This window comes from Anthonomus grandis, chromosome 5, assembly GCF_022605725.1.
Source record: "Anthonomus grandis grandis chromosome 5, icAntGran1.3, whole genome shotgun sequence".
NCBI lineage: Eukaryota > Metazoa > Arthropoda > Insecta > Coleoptera > Curculionidae > Anthonomus > Anthonomus grandis.
Genome location: NC_065550.1, coordinates 1,342,099 through 1,356,569, shown reverse-complemented (window position 1 = coordinate 1,356,569; position 14,471 = coordinate 1,342,099). Strand labels below are relative to the sequence as shown.

Genomic DNA, 14,471 nt, shown 5'->3' with positions numbered 1-14,471 from the left:
TCAATTACTTCTTAGCAAATTTGATCTCTTGTTTTGTTTTCGTCCGACGCATGGTTTTCGCTTAAAAAAATAAAAACAATTTTACTTCCTTAAAAATCTGATGCGGTGTGAAAATTTTTGTTCGTCGATTGCAAGCGAATTAAGGGATCAGATGTTTTATTACAAGAAGTATGAAAAGTTAAAAAATTTAAATAATTTAAGAAATTTTCATGTTTTTAACGCGTTCAAAAAAAAATGGGAATAAAAAAGTGCCGTAACGCATCTTTATTTCACGCAAATAAAGTAGCAGAGTCGCTTATGCATGTTTCTTATTGCTGTGATTTTAAATGTCAAATTGTTAAAAACCACCACTGCGCGTCATATTTCGTATTTCGCAGATGAATGTTGACATTTTGTATTTAATATTAGATAAAAGTTGACAGTAGCCTACTAGAAAATGTATTGAAGAAATGAAAAATAATTCAAAAATTATTTTTAATTTAAAATAACTTAGTGGAGTACCATTTTTTTCTTAAAAATTGAGATGATGGTGAACATAAAATTCTTAATTGCATGTCAAAAAATGCGCGATAACTATCTCTTAAAACCCTCCAAATTCCATTTGCATAGTTCGACCGATTTTAGAGCAATAAATAAATCGTCAATGAATAAATAGCCATGTATAATTTGATGCGCTCTTTAAAAACACGCAATAAATAATAGAGTTGCTATTTAAACAAATCGTCGATGACGTCATATCTTTTTTTCGGGACATACTGTGTAAATCTGATTTCAACAAAAAAAGAACGCTAGAACTAAAAATATTAATCACGAGTCCCAGGACTTTTTTTAGAAAAAAAAATTATATGAACTACTGAATTTATTCCAAGTTCCAGACCAACGCTGTATATGTAGTCAATAATTATAATTATTTCATATTATGTAAAAGACACTTACTTTTCTTAAAAGTCATTTATAATAAAATCCTTAAAGTGGCTTATTTAATTAAGTTGAAATTAGTTTAACATACGAGAATAGTAGTATATCCTTTAGGAGGACCGCTAACTACCTTACAACTTTCCAACTATGGCGATAAAGTTATGTATAGGTGCAAAGCCACATAACCCCCGCCTGACAAATCCCTGGAAACTAGATAACAATTCACAAGGACGACCAAAGTTGGCTTAGTTTAAAAGGCAGCCACTATTGTTCCGCCCTATTCCGGACATTCAAATTATTATTAGTTACTAAATAAAGTTAAACCGCTTTATTACCGTTGCACACATTCTTCAATAATTATATTTACATTTAAAAAATAAAATAAAATTAGATAATTTGATTGATAAGTTGTTTTAAAATAAAATTTAAAAAAAAAGAAAAAGTTATTGACCCCGACGTGATTTGAACACGCAACCTTCTGATCTGGAGTCAGACGCGCTACCGTTGCGCCACGGAGTCACTTGAGTTTGTTTGGCTTTATGCGGGATTTAATCATCGTTCAGAGTCATATAATTATGCATCAAATTAATTTTTTTTATTATATAATGTTATGTGCCGATATTCAGGTTAATTGGAAATGTAAATGGTATAAGAAATGTTGTTGACACTGTTATCTGACTATCCATGCATAATATATAGAAAACTACAAGGTGGTCACCGAGAGCGAGAAATTTTAAAAAGTTATAATTAAGGCCATTTTCAGTTCCTAAAAGCAATAGTAGAAAAATTAGCATTTCATTTCAACTAGTTTTGGTATCAAAACCGGCAATATCCAGCTTTCAGTATCAAAAACGGTATTCTCCATCAGTTTTTCCTATTTTTTCTTAAAATGCCGTAGTTTGCCATTTTCTGTTATATGAAGCCTTTTTGCTTTAATATCAAGAAGAATAAAAGTATAGCAAAATTTTTTGCTTTGCTCAAAAGTCAAAATGATGTAGATTGCCATCTTTGATACTAGGCATCTCTACTAAGAGAAGTCTTTCAAACATCAGGAAAACAACCTATTTCCAAACAGGAGTTTACAACATGAGTCAAGTGAAGAGCAAGATGTTGAATATAATGTTGGAGCATATTCGCTGAGATGCAGTCACTACTACAGGTAGTAGATTTGAGGTCTAAAACTATTTTTGAAATTTCTGCTACAGTGGCTCAGCGAAATGAGAACTGGAGATCAGGACTAAATGTATGATTAAGAAAATATTCGACTGTCTTTGGGCATTTATCTGAAGGACTATAACTAATGAATAACAATCATTTATTTTGTCAGGATTTTAAAGGTTTACAGGTATAGAACGGTTAGAAGAATCTCTGAGAGTAGAATTTTTATTGCTTTCCATAGTTTTTTACTATTGCTGCTTTTTTGATGAAGTTCCAAATATGCTTTCTTTTCCCGCCTAATCATCTCTACCATCGAATTTCGTAGTTGCTTGTAGAATAGTCAATCGGGTAAACTCTTAGACTTTTTAAATCTCGATAACGCCTTACTTTTTTCTTTTATAAAGAGTTTAATGCTTTTTGTAATCCATGGAGTAAAAGGTTTGGAAATCCTTGAGGTAGGGGCATGTATCTTAAATAATGAACAATTGTTGCTGGACAAATATTCGACTTTTTCACCCAGATTTAGTAGATATTGTCCCAATTTATTTCTTCTAGATCAGCAAGAAAATCATTTCTGTCAAAAAACCTAAAATTGCGGTAAGACCTACACTACCGCTCAAAAGTATTTGCCCACCATGTATTCTTTTTAATATTTTAATTTAGATACAAAAATCTTATCTTTACACCTATATTTAGATTGTATCTCTTTTGTAAATTTCATATATGCTTAAACAGCATACCTATCAACTATGGTTTATTGAAAAACACCGAGTATTTAAAAATAGTCTTGCAAATAACAAACAATGTAGTGAAAATATGCACTTCTAAAAAACTAATCTGTTTACAGCTCGTTTCTGATGAAATTTAAAACATTTAAAGGTGTTTAGTCAAGAATTGATTTTGTGTAACATTGGTAAATAATTTCGCTTGCTTATTCACCGTTTCTTTGCTGGTTTTTCAACATTCTTTAAAATGGCTAAAACAAAAGAGTTATCGGTAGAAACAAAATGTATTATCATTGGCCTTCATAAGGCTGGTCAAATTCGACGGATTTGGGAATTCCAAGGCGGACTATCGATTATAATGTTAGGAAATTCACTAGAGAAGGGACAAGTTCAAAGGAGGATTTAAATATTATAATTACAAGCAATCGCAATAGACGCCTTACCGCCCCTGAAATCACAGCAAAAATTAACAAGGAGCGCAAAAAAGCGGTCAGTATTTCGACAGTAAAACGGCGACTTTATAATGCTGGTCTTAAAAGACGTTTAGCTGTATCAAAACCGCTACTGAAGAATGTTAATAAGAAAAGACTCGAGTGGGCCCAATCACATAAAGAATGGACCATTGATGACTGGAAGAAAGTTCTCTGGAGTGACGAGTCGAAATTCGAGGTTTTTGGAACGAAGAGGCGAGTTTTTGTTCGCCGTTATGCCAATGAAAGGGCCGCTGAGAACTGTACGGTGGCCTCAGTTAAACACGGTGGTGGTTCGGTGATGGTGTAGGGTTGTTTCGGAGGATCTGCAGTGGGCGATCTAATTAGAATAGAGGAAATTCTACGAAAAGAGGGTTACAAAACAATTTTAAGTGACAATGTACTTCCTTCTGGTACTCGAATATTTGGGGACAACTTCATCTTTCAACATGACAATGACCCCAAGCACACGTCGAAATTGTGCAAGCAATATTTAGGTCAATTACAAAGGCAACGTCTTCGGAAAGTTATGGTATGGCCCCCACAATCACCGGACCTTATCCTATCCAATTACTGTGAGATGAACTGGATAGACAAGTGCGAAAATCATGCCCCACATCAAAAGAAGACTTGTGGAGGATCATCCAAGAAGAGTGGCACAAGATACCTTAGGAAACTTTGGACAAATTAATTAGAAGACTATCGAAACTCTGTGAAGCTGTTATTAAAAATCGAGGCGGACATATAGATGAATTCAAAATTTGATTTTCCTAAATTTAATTAATTGAAAAATATATTGTTTATATTCATTTTGTTATAAATAAGCCGTTTCATAAGAATAACTGATGGGTTTATGATTTTTAGTCATAACTTTAAAACAGTCATATTTGGGCAAATACTTTTAAGCGGTAGTGTATATTTTATTTGTTTATTTTATCAATATTCGTTATCAATGTCTAGTGGCGGATTACTTTTCGGTTAGTTAGTTAGTTATTTACTTACCGTTTAGACCCCAAGTCCGCGAGGTACCGCGCAAAAAGTGCAAATTTCATTCACAAAAAAATCTCACTTCTAGAGGGTTTCTCTTAAAAAACGCCCTTTCTGCACTGCTTTCCAAGGAGGACTTTAACATCACTGAGTTTCAAAGAATTCGGCACAGTCAGTTTTCCACAAACTTCTGCAGCGGCTTTTGTCGCGAAAAAAAGTAGTAACAATAAATATAATCGTAGTAATAATAAATAAATAAATAAAAACGTAGCCTCAACCTGTCCACATAAAACAGTGAAAACCAGAAAAAAAAATCGCTATAGAAGCAAAGTTGTTAGCGTTTATGTGACGTAGGGTCCGAAAATCCCTCAATTTAGAAGGCTGCGTTATTACAACATGCGAAGCGTATTGTAAAAATATTGGAATTTGTAAAATTTATACAGCAAATAAAAATTCTGATGCGCACAAGCCATTCCATCCACGTGAAAGAAAATAGATTTTCGTTGACGGCAACTATATAATAGATTTTTTATATACCCATGAGATAAGGTTTTATATATCGATCTCTGAGTTCATTTCTTCTTTTCAATATCTCACCTAACTTTTTTTTTCTAAATATGAAAAGAAGGAAAGAACAATTTATTGAAACACCCCTAACTTTTCGGTAGGCAAATTTACTGTCGTTTTTACAGAATGATAATTGAATTATACAAAATACAGTGCGAACGTAAAGGTTGGAATAAATTCATTTAAAATTCAGGGGTATGTTCAAAAAAAAAACGCTCGGACATGTCGATTTTTATTTTTAACTGCGGGTTTTCTTACTATAATTTTATGTATACAGGGTGGCCCAAAAATAAGTTACGGTCATCAACGTAATTTTTTTAAATGTAAACACCTATTTTTTATTTTAGATTTAGGTTCTACATCAAATTCTAAGTACATTTTATGTACCATGTCCTATACCTAAACTCGACCGTTGACGATTGAACACAATAAAAGGCTATTTTTGGAAGAGTTATTTATATCAAGCAAGAATACATAAAAATATTTTAATTAATTTATTAAGTGTTGAAAATGGCTGCCACGAACCTCTTGGCAATATCCCAATCGATGCTGAAATTCTTGTAAAACGTTATCGATGACAGAAGGTTCTATCAATCTTATTTCTTCCGTTATTCTAATTTTTAAGTCTTCAATGTTGTTTAGCCGATTAACATAAACTTTGGACTTAAGATACCCCCACAAAAAAAAATCTAAAGGAGTCAGATCCGGCGATCTGGCCGGCCATTCAATTGCACCCCTCCGACCAATCCAACGTCCAGGGAAAACGGTATCCAGGTACTGGCGCACGGGACGAGTGTAATGGGCTGGAGCTCCATCTTGCTGATACCATAAGGAATTATCTAATATATCCGGGTCTTCTGGATCGGGGTATAAAGTGGCAAGGCATGGAACCAAGTCATTTTCTAAAAACTCTAAATACCTCTCACCATTCAAGTATCCTTCAAAGAAAAAGGGCCCTATAACCCTGTTTTCAATCACCCCCGCCCAAACATTTACTTTTTGAGGGACTTGGCTGTGGCACTCCATCATCCAGTGCGGATTTTCAGTAGCCCAATATCGGCAGTTTTGCCGGTTTACACTACCATGAAGACAAAACTTTGCCTCATCAGAAAATACAATTTTATTTGAAAATTGTGGATTAGCATGGCACAAGTCCATAAGTCTCTCACAAAATTCTAAACGCCTATCTGGGTCATCTTCATTTAGTTCATGAACTAATTTAACTTTGTAAGGGTGCCATTTATTTATACCTAAATACTTAACGACAGATGTCTGGGATATCTGATTTTCTAACGCAATATTGCGAGTCGTTTTATGGCAATCTTCTGCAACTGCCAGCAAAACATTTAGTTGCTTCTCTTCTGATATACTTGACCGACCTTTCGTATAATTATCCCTGACATGACCCAAATCCCGATATTTCTGTTCTATTTTACTGACAGTACTTTGAGATATACGTGGCCTATCAGGATACTTGGCATGATAAATTTCACAGACTTCCATCTGAGTGCGCATCCTGTTTCCATAACCAATCATCATCAAAATCTCTATTCGCTCTCGCTCACTAAGACGTACCATTTTTAGAAATTGTAATGTTATCTTTTGATAAACCTAACACAAGCAAAACTGTGCTTAGGCATCTAAATCAAACTAAATTCACTCAAAATTATTTGATGTCAACAAATTGTGACAAGTTAACAATCAAAAACACCAACCACAAATGTAAATAACCAAACAATAACTGATAGGTTGCTTGATATAAATAACTCTTCCAAAAATAGCCTTTTATTGTGTTCAATCGTCAACGGTCGAGATTAGGTATAGGACATGGTACATGAAATGTACTTAGAATTTGATGTAGAACCTAAATCTAAAATAAAAAATAGGTGTTTACATTTAAAAAAATTACGTTGATGACCGTAACTTATTTTTGGGCCACGCTGTATACATAAAATTATAGTAAGAAAACCCGCAGTTAAAAATAAAAATCGACATGTCCAAGCGTTTTTTTTTTTGAACATACCCCTGAATTTTAAATGAATTTATTCCAACCTTTACGTTCGCACTGTATATATAATATACAAAATTGCTGTTGTCAAATATCTTGGTATTATGATAGAAACTTACTTAAGATGGGACCAACAGTTAAACTTGTAACCAGATTCACTTATTTAAAAACAATATTCAAAGTTGACAAGTTTAAAACAATTTATTATGGCCTAGTTCAATCTGTGCTAAAATACGGAATAGTTGGTTGGGGAAGTTTGGGAGACTGTTATCTTAAAAACTTAGATGTAATTCAGAAATTGATTCTTAAAGTCCTCTACAATCAAAATAAAACTTATGCAAGCAGCCAGATCTTTGGTCAATCCAGAGGGTTTGATTTGCAACAATTATATTTCTTCAATATCGTTTTGTGCATTGCCAAAAACAAAATAATTCTCTGACCTGTTCAACATAATAGACCAACACGATACAGCACTGATTGTGTACAGTCACAGCATAAAGAAACCAGCAGTCTCACTCCGCTCGAAAATGTAAGCGAACTAATAGCATCCTTAGCCATGCCGCAGCCATGTTCTCCGGATGCCGAGCTCACTGTTTATCGAACTGTGTTCATAGGTGTATCGCCTAGTTCAGCTCCGTACTTAGTGACTATTTTAATAGCATTTTTACAAAGCGTAGCGTTTTTTATAAAAACTTTTGTATTAAAAGAGGGGTATGTCAAAAATTATTAATGAAGCAAAATAATTGACTTTGCCAAAATTTTTAATAGCTGCAAATTTGGCTGTATGGCTTAAATAACATAATTAAGCATCAATTAAAGTTGCAGCAATGTAATTTTTTTTTTTTTGGATTTTTAAGGACATTATTTATATTTCTGCCATTTTAACAGTGTTACTTTTACTTTTACTTTAGTTGGTACTTAATAATATAACAAAAATTCGCAGATGTTAGAATTGTTGCCAACTATTTGTCTTTATTTATTGGCCTAAGAGTTTCTATTTGTTTTGAAATATTACTTTATTTATATAATTAGTTATCCTTAAACTACTATGTAGTCAGATGTTAATCTAAAAGCGTTACTATACAGGGTGTTAATTAAGTATGTACCATAAATTATTTAACAGGCGATTGTTTGAGTAATTTTAAGACAAAAAGTTCATATGAACATAGGTCCGCAAGTTCTCTGGCGGTGTTATTTATAACATTAAGGAGCTAATTTACCCCTAACATGATTAAATTTATTAGGTTCAGTGTAATCTCGAACGGGACCTGAAGAAATATTTGTGGCAAAAAAATTGGGGCACCTGAATTTTGTGCCATTTTTAATATCTTATTTGATTTACTCAAATACAAATACAACTTTTTCGTATCTCGCTTATTTTTCGAGAAAAAAAAAGTCCACTTAATTGCATATCCCCAAGGATCACACAAGGATCACACAAGGAATTTGGGGAAAAGTTTCATTTGGAATTCATTATTAACTAAGCAAGATACGAAAAAAATTCAAGAGACAGAAAAGTTTTATTTGTATAATCCACAGAACATAATAAAAATTGCACAAAAGTCAGTGGCATATATTTTAGTTGTTGTTAAATTTTAACACCCTGTATATTGAGAACGAAGAATTTCTGGACATATGTTTATATGAACTTTTTGTTTTAAAATTACTCAAAGAATGGTCTCTTAAATTTATGGTACATACCTAATTAACTTCCTGCACGTATTCTTCTATATCGTCGTTGTTAGATGTAGAAATGCGATGTTTATTTTTGTTTAAATATTTTGTTAATGTATGAACTTTATTTATATTAAAAAATCAATATTTGTACTATGTAGTTATTTTTATTTTACAAAATAATAACATCTAAAAAAATGTTTAAGTCCGGCTCTAGCCAAGGCAAAAGCCGCGTGGACCGTAGCGAGTGTCAGCGGCATCCCTACTATAAGCAAAAATGCCTCGCCTGCGTTAGTACACATGCACCGAACTCGCTTATTCAAGCCGATGTATTTTTATTGAAGTGCGACTGCTGGTTTCTTTATGCTGTGGTACAGTGCTACAACTGAAAGAATGCGGCAAAAAAATATTTTCGTTTTTGCAACGTTGCCACTTCTTCTCGTAATTTATTATACTAATATGTCTTATATATTTATTATTACTTTTTTCTAACTTAAAATTACATATTTTATAACACTTCACCAAAACACGCAGTCTGTATTAAAAATTATACTTAATACACATACGTAATCTGTATGATTTATGTAGCCAAGGCGAAAATCACCAACATCATAATTCTTTCATTACCCGAAAAAGTCTTAGCTGGCAACAGACCGCACAGATGATCTTGCAGGTGCTCAGTGGAGGCGGGCCCCGAGCGGCGACGTTTCGTATCTGTCTCCTGATTCGTCCAGCCATACACGTGACCTACAATGGTTGTTTGGCACGCGATACATTTCTATATTTTAGGTTTAAAGACTCCTTGTCTGGTTATCTTGCCATAGGCGCGCGTAGAGATTTTGGACGATTTTGCAATTTCGGCGTTTATTAATTTGCGAATAGCGTTATTTGTTGTTGTTGCTCTTGTTATTGTTCTTGTTATTTGCGATTTTTTTTCTATTATTGGTTATTGTGGGTTGTTTTTTTTTTGTTAAAGACATTAGATATTTTATTTTCCTTGATTACGAATTTAGCGGAAAATAAAGTAAGTATAGATTAAGCTACCAAATACGATTTTTATAAGTAAAATGGTATATTTATTTCTAGAGTTTTGAAGTCATTTTTATTTTACTTTCAATTATTCATTATGGAAAGAAACCAATTCTTACATAAACAGGCATTAAGCGGTCAATCTAGGGAGATAATAGCAAATGTTTATAGGGTTTGCGAGGAAGAAGCTCTAGCCAACGCATTTAAATTGCCTCTTAAAAGAAAGATTGATCGAGTTGCTCTGTATACTGGAGTCTCTAAAGATAGAGTAAGTCAAATTCATAAAGAAGATATGAAACGACAGGCAGAACATCCAGATCTTTCTGCTTTCTTCCCCACCTAATAAAAAATCTCGAATCTGTCTCTTAAGGGATTTTGACGACTTTTCAATTATAAGACGCACAATCAACAATTTTTATTTAGAGCTTAAGATGGTTCCCACTGTTAATAAATTACTAGAAATTATGAATTTCCCGTATAGCAGAGAAACCTTGAGAAAGCTTTTGAAGGCTAACGGATTTTACTTTAGAAAGTGTCAAAATAAAAGAAAAATCTTGGTGGAGCGACCTGCTATTCTTCATTGGCGCTATAAATATATAAGAGCAATTAGAAAATATAGGGAAGAAGGAAGAAATATTGTGTACCTTGACGAAACATGGGTGGATAATGACTTAACTTTCGGAAAATGTTGGCAAAGCAATGAAGTTTTTGGGGTTGTTAGCAACATTAGAGCAAATTGTAAGCATATTTGTGTGCTCATTTTGAAAATTGTACTGAAACGTATTCAGAATACTGTTAATTTTTTTTTATTTCTACATAATTTTTAAAGCAACATTTTTAAAAAGAATTTTTTTTAATTCTCCCTATTTACTACTTCTTATCACAACTTACGATATAAAGTTAAATTTGAATAAATATGAATCAACGGCAAATAATTTTATTTAAAAGTTAGATGTTTTTCTCCTTCTTACTTCTATTTTCAGGTCGATTAGTAATTGTTTACGCCGGATCTCAAAGTGGCTTTATACACAACGCTGGTCTTGTTTTTAAAGCGGGTCAAGCTAGTGGCGACTATCATGGCCAAATGAATAAAGCCAATTTTACTAAGTGGTTAGAAGAAAAATTGTTGCCGAATATTCCTCAAAATTCGGTAATTATACTGGACAATGCACCCTACCACTCAGTTCAAGAAAACAAAGTACCAACCAAATCATCTATTAAAAAGGACATGACAGAATGGCTCATCAAGAATGGTAATTTTTAAATTCCACAAATATTATATTTTTTTATAAGTGCTGAAATTATATACGACTTTTTTTGTAAAATAATTATTATTCATTTAAGGAATTTTATTTTAAGGAATTCAACACGACCCAGCTGCACGAAAATGGGAATTATTTGAAATAATTCAACGAAACAAGCCCCTCAGTGATGAAAAAAACTATGTTGTGGACCGAATAATTCGGACCCATGGGCATGTTGCTCTTCGCACCACTCCATACATGTGCGAATTAAATCCGATCGAATTGGTTTGGGCGCAACTAAAAAATTATATTCGATCTCACAATACAACAGGTGATTTGGCAATGAAAAATTTGGCACAGTTAGTCCAGGACGGAATTAAGTCTATAACTCCTTTACACTGGGCAAACTGTTGCAAACATGTCATGCAGATTGAAAATAAATTCTGGGAGACCGATCAAATAATGGAGGAAGTCGAACAACTTATTATTACGAATGCTGGTGGTAACGATGATAGTGATGACGATTCCTCTGACAGCGACGGAGAAAGCGACAAAGAAAATTATATACAAGCCTTAGGTATTTATTTGCATTATTATTTATTAAATTTTTGTTTAATATATGATTTTATTTAATTTTTTAGAAAACGTCGACCAAGAACCGGGTTAAAACCTATTGCTAGTACATATGGGATGTGTGGTGGACAGAGTTAATCTTTATTAATCTGGCACACACATGTCAGGGTTCTAGATTGACTTGGCAAAACTAGAAAACTAGTCAAGAGTGACAAAAATAGGACAGCTAATTTTTATTTTAAAAAATAAAATCCATAGGGAAAAAATGGCTAGTTCTTTTTGATATTACGGTCTGGTAATTTGTTTATTTAAAATGTTAATTGTTACAAGTCAGTGAATAGGCCAAAAACTGCCTTAAATATTCTCTTTTTATGACTGAAAATGGTAAAGGAAACACAGTGAAATTTTACTTAAATTATTTAATTCGGATAGAAATTCAAATTTAAATTTATCAGCAAAAACTATTAATCCGAAACCAAATTCGTGACAAATTTACAAATATTAAATATTTTCAGGAGGTATGTTTTATTTAATTGACGTTATCGCGATTGGACTGTATTTTTTACCGCTCTTTCGAATGGAATCAGTCATTTTTACCTAAAACCACACAGAAAAAAGTTTTTTTCGAAGCCTTTCTTCAAATCTGCCAAAAAGACACTATAAAACTTTATGGAATAAATCGACAAAATACGTCAACTGAGTAATTAATTGAAGTTTCCAAATGCACTATTAGTTCTTTGGTAATGGATGAACTATTAATTTTGTTTGCAATTTTAGAGCGTTGCTCTACTTATGGGCGATAGTGTACAATTGTATATGATATATCCTTTAATATAAATATAATTTTACTAGATACAATTTTTGACTCCTAATATGCGATTTAAACTTTATAAATATCTAATTTTAAAACGAACTTCTTGTATAACCTTATTATAAGTTTCATATTATTTTTACTTAATCATTGTGTAAATTATTAGTCCATTTTTAACTGTTTCACATGAATTTATCATATTTATTCTAATTAAAAAAATAATATTATTAAATTAAAAATAAAATCGCCCGCCACTGAGGCAGCCGAATTTCTTACACAATTCGCCTCTGTCCCCTCAGCCGTAGTTACGGTTCTCTCGGTTGTAGGACTGTAATGGTTCCTTATTCAAAAAAAGAAACTGGCCATAAATCTGCTTCTTACTTAGCAGTAAAATTTTATATGTCTTCCAGAAACCCTAAAACTCTTAATAAGTAATGAGAAATCGCTAAAAAAATTAAAAGACTGGATTTCTGAAAAAGATAGGCAAACATTTCATATGCTTTGTAAGTAGAAACATGCTTTAAATAATTTTAACAACCATTAGGTATAAATATGTTTGTAATGTACGTACAACATGTTCTGTATCAGGATAAAATGTTACTAGCTCTAGTTAGTTAATTAGGCGAATTGCCCCTAACTTGCGTAAAACCTCGAAATATAGAAGTTGTGAGAAATATGAACGCTAAACCGAATGTGACTTTATACTCTTTATGTACTTTTCACGGATTTTGTTTTTTTTTTGTTCTTGCCTTAAGAAGCTTTACCACTTCAGGGCGTATTTAGGTTTATTTATGTATTTATATTTGTATATGGATTTGAAATCATCATAAATAAACATTATTATTATTATTATTATTATTATTATTATTATTAATATTATTATTATTGTTATTATATTATTATACATCCAAAAAATTTTAATTTTAAAACATTTAAATTAGCCAGCAGTCCTAGCACAGTCTAAAATTGAAATCTATATACTTTGGTCCTAGCGTCAAAGGCTTAAGGGCATAGTTCTGAATCTTCTTCATAAAAAATATCTTTTTAACCAAAATACGATAATTTAAATTATTAACATAAAACAAATAAAAATTGAAAAATAAACTTTGAAACTCCTAAGGGCAATATGAGCAAATTTAACCCTGATCACCCAATAAAGTATGTGCGGAAAATAAATGAGACCCAAAACGGGTTAGTTTCGATTAAGCTGGTGAGTTCTGGCCATTTGAAACTCCCATATCCGGTAGAAACTCAAGAAACTTCGCCGATAACCTCTCAAACATTGTGGCCCCGCTACCGGTTTTAGATAATCCCCCAGATTTTAGATTTTGCGGCTATATTAACGTGTAATAGTGGAATTTACCATGATTATGTATTATTAAAGCACTTAGTTTTGTAAGTGGTCCTTGTCATGTAATATCAATACTAGAATACCTAGTACTAATTTAATTTTCAAAATAAGACTTATGATTACAGTAGTGGCTTGATTAGGTGCATTTCGGTATCATTTTAATAACTTTTTTTTTAAAGATTTTAGAAAAAATATATGCATTTGCAAACTTTAAAGATAATGATAACAGGTTAAAAAAAATCTATTCTGTTTAAGACAATTTTCAAAAATTTAAATAAAAAGAATAATGAGTGCTCTCTACTTCCTTTAGATATAATCTAAAGGAACTAAAGAGCACATTTAGTTATCTAAAATATATAATCATGTGGCGTTAACTTTACAGTGTTACTTTTTTGCCAAGAGTTTGCAGACGGTAGCTCAGAATTATTGGAGGCTTGGGATTGTTCGAAGGTTCACTTATGACTGGCTATTAAAGAATATAAACTTGATTATACCTATTAAATAAGAGGGTGCCACTTAGTTTTTTTTTATAAATGAAAGAAAACTAAGAAAAAAGATTTGGTATATAGGTTTCAATTAACAATTAAATGACCCTGGATAAAGTAGATTTAAAAAGGCAAAAAAAAATATCTTAACAATACAACCAAATTATATTTACATCAAAGATATGTATACACCTCATTTTCTAGTCTGTTAAATGTTAATAATTTATTATGAATTAAAATATGAATAATGTTGATATGATTAAATAAAATAAGTTTGTCAAAAGTAACATTTAAATTATGATTAAGCTACTAGGTAGATTTCAGCACTTAAAAAATAAATTGCAATTATTAAAGTTTTTAGTAAATATTTGTATTACGCAGGGGAAAGTTCATGAACCTTTTTACCTAAGGCATATTAGCCTTAACCGAGTTATATCTACTTAACTACCAAAAAAGGTACTGAAAAATACT

The 14,471-nt window shown here is 32.1% G+C and overlaps 1 non-coding gene across 1 annotated transcript; it reads right to left on the bottom strand.

Moving 5' to 3' along the window:
* Positions 1 to 1,365: 1,365 nt before the first annotated feature.
* Trnaw-cca (transfer RNA tryptophan (anticodon CCA)) lies at positions 1,366 to 1,437 on the bottom strand. The gene has a single exon. It is a non-coding gene; the product is annotated as a tRNA-Trp (tRNA).
* Between the last annotated feature and the right edge of the window lie 13,034 nt (positions 1,438 to 14,471).